Here is a 5,867-nt window from a genome sequence, read left to right on the forward strand (position 1 = left end):
AGTTGCTATGATGTATCAAGATGGCTGCTCTGTTAAAGTTGAAAATGTGTGTTAAAGATAATCAAGGGGTCTATGATAGTTATGACCGAAGTTAGCAGGAATGGTATCTATGTGCTAAATGGAATTTTAGCCATGAATCATGTCAATCATACCATGATAACAGATCAACAATGATTTAACATAGAAGGCTTGGTCATGTTAGCCTTGGTGGTTTGAAATATCTGAGTAAGAAAGGAGTATTTGGGAAAGACCATATTAATGTCGTGGATCTGTGTGAGCAATGTGTGTTTCGAAAATCAACAAAGATTAAATTTGGGGTTGGAAAGCACACTTCAAGCAACAAATTAAACAATCTACACTCAAATTTATGGGGACCTTTAAGGATTCTTTCAAGACGTGGAGCAAGGTACTTTCTAGTTGTTATACATGATTTACTAGATATGTATGGATTCATATTCTGAAAAATAAAAATGATACCTTTAACAAGTTCAAAGAACTCAGAGCCATGCTTGAAGCTCAAATTGTGAAGAAAATTAAGAACTAATAATAGCCCGGAGTTTTGTGCAAATTTGTTTAATGATTATTGTAGAAAGGTGGGTATTGAGGGGCACTTAATAGTTCCAAAGAAGCCTCAGTAAAATGGTCTTGCTGAGAGAATGAATATGAGTATTCTTGAGAGGGTAAGATGCATGCTTGTAACGCCCTAATGTTAAGGCACGCTACAATACTTTTTCAATTACAGTGCTATCTTTGCTAATCAAAGATTTTTCTATGAAAAACGTGTCTAATTAAAATTTTTATAATAAATATTAAACTTTATAATTTACATAATAATGTACAAACACCGGGATCCCGATTCTAAACTTTTATACAAAATATGCCAAAATACAATATCCAGGTCGCACAACGACTACAAAATATATCCCCAATTGTCCCTAGACCGAACACTCTAGGTCACGCTGCCACGACATGTACAATCCCTGTTGGAAATATTTTACCAGGATCTAGATTTACTAACATTGGGTGCAGCGGAATATAATGACTCCTTCAATTCAGATCTCTAGCCCTTGATTCTTTTCTGTAGCAGAACATAATCAAGATCTGAACCTGGATCTCTTTCTCTCATTCTCTGATGCTGATTCTCCTTCTTGTTGATTGGATTCTACACAATCTTCCATACTATGATTGAGATACCACTTGATGTGTGTGGACACTACTCTATTCACTCAAGGTTCGGAATTGAAGAGAAGAAAAGAGAAGAGAGGGGCGGCTATGGCTTTTCTCTGAAAGGAACAATATGCAAGTCATGTCTCTGTTTCCTGAAGCCAACACTTTCTATTTATAGAATGCCATTTAGGTTTAGGTTAGAATTGTATGGCATTAAAATAATGGAAAAATAAATGGTAAACCTTTTGCATAGTGGCCGACCATATAAGGCAAATGAGCCTCACTTTGCAACTTTCCTGTTTTATCATTTTTGTTTTCCATTTTCTCAAAAATTGCCAATTTTCAAATTTAACCATTTAAATGCCAATTCTAATTATTTAATAACTAAAAATTAATTATTAAATAATATTGTCATTTAATATATTTATTAATTTAGACATATAAAGTTTCTTAATTAATAAATAAACCTAGAATTTCTTTTCTTTACAATTTCGCACTTGCTTAGTGAAAATTCATAAAGTAGACATAGTCTAACTTTAGAATTATAATTGATTAATCAAAATCAATTAACTGAGTCTTACAAGCAATATGGTCTCAACTAGTATGGGGACCATGGGCCTATATTAACCGAGCTTCCAATAAGTCGAACCGAATTTACCAAGTAAATTCCCTAACTTATTAATTCCTTATTGAATCCACACTTAGAACTTGGAATTGCATTCTCAGTCAGATAGAACGCTCTATATGTTCCACGATATAGATACGCTATTAGTTATCCATTGTTATAATTCTAATTTGATAAATGACCTTCTAATAGATGATCTACATTGAATAGGCAGAAAATTTTCGTTACACCTTCAATGTATTTTATCCTTAAAACACTTAGCTTCGTATAAATGATATTTCAGCAAAGTGAAATGAGATCTCAACCATTTATCTCTGTTTAGCCAAGCTCGAAGGATATCATCGTTTCACTTCTAAATTCCTATAGAAGTTATAGACTCCATATTTATGTTAGCGCTCCCACTCAATTATACTATCATGTTCCCAAAATGTACGTATCACCCTGACCCAAAAGTAGGCTTAACTAACAAATCAAAGAACATGTATAATACTCTTGAGATCGAACCTAACCATATCAGGATTAAGATCATTTGATCTAGGATCAACAGGTGATATTGAATTGAATAGATATTACGGTAAATTTTAACAAATCTAATAAAAGTTTAATATCGGTCCCTTCCGATGTATACTCCATACATCCGATACTGGTAAACTTTGCCAATGCCCTGGAAAGGACATAACACTTATCCAAGGTGTAAGAATACCTATCGCTGATTATCATGTCAGTCTAAATCCAGTGAACTGACAAATCAGGGAATAAACTTTCGAACATATAATTAAGATTATATTCCACTGTGCTGACAACACTATAATCATTAACAAATTCATATGTTCTGGACTTAAATAGAATTCATACATTATATATATAATCATGAAATAAATCATGTGAACCATGCAACATAAAATGTTATTTCTGATCTTTATTAATAAGTAAATCTGATTATATTGAAATGGGTTTTATTTAGGGCACAAAACCCAACAATCCCATCCTAGCCAGGCTCACTCCTGTTCAGCTTCCGCCTTTCCTTTACCTACACATGGAAGCAGAACTGTGAGTCGACAGACTCCATAAGAAATGCATATAACATATCATATAATGCCGACTTGTATCTAGGCGCCCATACACCTATTTACAAGGCTTAACAGATGAGTAAGAACGTTACATACTAGGATACGATCATGTACCATGTACCACATGCACTCAGTATACCATCGTACTAGTGTAGGTAGGGTATGGACCGCACCTTAAGTGCTGCTAAGTGTTGTACCACAGACACCTTTTACCTTCCTGTACAAGTGCTGGTAACACCACGATGTACTTTCAGACATCATACACTTTACCAATGCACTCTGTACCACAACCGTACAAGTGTTGGTAGTGTATGAATCACAACATAGAAGCATGCATATACACTAAACTTATACATACATTTGCATATCCATATCACACATTATATACAGTTCTTACCTTCCTTCCAGATTCAAGTGTGCTGGCCAAATGGAACATAATGTCTTGTGCGAAATGGATGACCTAATCACATAATGAAGCTGGGTAAATCACATGATCGAAAATCCTAATTTGGGAAACCCAAACCCACCACTCTAGGTTCTGTTATATTCTCTAGGAATTACACTAACTCAGGAAATAGGGAAACACCCAACTACGACACTGAAATGGACGAGAATTGAGAAAATGGAGCATTCGGGGACCCTGCCAAAACTGGCTAGCCGGTTTTACACCAGTTCACCCCAAAATTTCTATTTCTTGCTTAATCCTCCACCAAATGCAACCAAACCTTCCAGAGTACCTAATTAGGGTATACACAATATTTTCCAACCAGTAATTCACAAAAAAACTCACTAAAATTCAACATGACATTAGAGATCAAAGCTTTGAGTTCAAAGCTCAAACTTGCACAAAACCAATCCCAAACATCAAAATCAGCTGCTAGAAGCTAAATATAACTCAAATCAAACTTAAAATTAAAATTGTATCACAACCTAACCCTAACAGCCCCTAATACCAAAAATCACTACTCAAACTAAGTAAAAACATAAAGAATTCAATAACAAAGTTTCTAGGGTTTACCTTGGTTAAGAGATCCTCTAATCCCTACTGAAAACACCCAAAAACCAGCAGCAATTCTCTGGTTCCAAGCTAGTTCGAATAGGGAAAGAGAAGGGAAAGAGAGAAATTCTATTTTTGGCTTTTCTTTGACTTTTATTCTAATTTCTCTAAGTGAAATAAATGTTAATACCTTAACCTTGGCTGAAGTAATCTTATGCTAGGTGTCAACACCTAAGACAGCCACCAAACACCCATGTGGCAAATTACTAAAATGCCCGTATTCTCATAACTTAGGCATTTTCAAGACATAGGGGTAAAATGGTCAAATTACATAACCCCGCTTAACCTCGGTATTTTATTTTCTCCAATATATATCCCACTAAGAACTAAAGTTCTAAATTTACCCATGTAATCAAACTTGCCATCCATCACATTTTCTATTGTCACCGAGCAAAAATTACAAAAATAACATAATTCATATATAAATCAAATAATACCCCTAGACTTTAACAAAATCTTCGAAATTGAGAAATTATAACTCTAATGCCCATTTCTAATAATGGGACCCACAGATAATTAAATTCATAAATAATTCTAAAAATAACAGAAATTAGTGCTAATTGCCTTTACTAATCCAATTTACTAAAGCGGTCATTACAATGCTAATTTACTTTGGATTACAAAAAATTTTGAGCAGAAGCTACTGTCATAGCATGTTATCTAATCAATAGGTGCCCCTCATTTGCAATAAACTTCAAAACTCCAACAAAAATGTAGTGTGACCATGTTACCAGCTATGACCCTTTGAAGATTTTTGGGTGTGTGGCCTATGCTCACCAAACAAGGGAAGCTTGATCCTAGAGCTATGAAATGCATCTTCATAGGATACCCTGATGGTGTGAAAGGATATAGGATGTGGAGCATAGAAGAGAGAAATCATCAAAATATTTTCATCAGCAGAGATGTTGTATTTTATTAAAACCCCATGTACAAGGATCCGTCAAAGGGAAAGAAAGTAAATACAACTGGTAATTAAATTAGAGGGGAAGTTCAGATTGAGGTGGAGCAAACTGAGAAAGGTCAGATGGTAGATGAAACATTTGACAAGAGGTTGAACAATGAGCTAAGGAGTTAACTGATGGAGAATCTGACCGTGATGTGGATCATCAAGGCTATCAGTTAGTTAAAGATAGAGAAAGGAGAGACATCAGGCCACCAACATATTTGGGTATGTTGATTTGGTTTTTTATGCTCTAAATATATTAGAACTTGATAGTGAGGAACCTTGTTCCTATGAAGAAGCTATGATGTCTATCTATAAGCTTCATTGGGATTCAACTATGCAGCAGGAAATGGTATCTCTAAGGAAGAATGACACATGGATCTTAGTAAGAAAACCAGCAGGATGCAAAGTGATCAGCTGGAAATGGGTGTACAAACACAAAGAGGGTATCCCTGGAATTGAAGAAGCTAGCTTCAAGGCTAGATTGGTAGCAAGAGGTTTTACATAGAGAGAATTTATTACAATGAAGTTTTTTTTCTTGTTGTAAAACACACCTCTATTAGATTGCTTTTGATCATTGTTACAATTGAAGACCTTCAATTAGAGGAACTAGATGTCAAACTGCCTTTCTTCATGGAGATTTGGAAGAGAAAATCTACATGAAATATCTAAGGGGTTTTGAAGAAGAGAGAAAGGAAGATCATGTATGCTTACTGAAAAGATCACTTTATGGCCTTAAGCAGTCTTTTAGGTAATGGTACAAAAGATTTGATGAATTTGTACTGAAAATTGGTTTTAAAAAAAGTTCTTATGATAGCAGTGTCTATGTCAGAAACCCGGTAAACCCGCCCGATGTTCAGCCCTACAATGAAGCTTGTATTTCTGATAGCAGTGTCTATGTCAGAAATACAAGCTTCATTGTAGGGCTGAACATTGGGCGGGTTTACCGGGTTCGGGTTGGTGGGTTTCGGGTACTAAAAATATATATTTCTTTTGATTTTAAAG

General features: G+C 35.0%; 1 long non-coding RNA gene across 1 annotated transcript; it reads right to left on the bottom strand.

Moving 5' to 3' along the window:
- Positions 1–2,619: 2,619 nt before the first annotated feature.
- On the bottom strand, positions 2,620–4,182 carry LOC133031578 (uncharacterized). The gene is made up of 3 exons (XR_009684683.1): positions 3,881–4,182; positions 3,260–3,322; positions 2,620–2,822 (listed from the first exon to the last, which is right to left on the bottom strand). It is a non-coding gene; the product is annotated as an uncharacterized LOC133031578 (long non-coding RNA).
- Between the last annotated feature and the right edge of the window lie 1,685 nt (positions 4,183–5,867).

The sequence above is a fragment of the Cannabis sativa genome, chromosome 9, assembly GCF_029168945.1.
Source record: "Cannabis sativa cultivar Pink pepper isolate KNU-18-1 chromosome 9, ASM2916894v1, whole genome shotgun sequence".
In the NCBI taxonomy this organism is placed as follows: Eukaryota; Viridiplantae; Streptophyta; class Magnoliopsida; order Rosales; family Cannabaceae; genus Cannabis; species Cannabis sativa.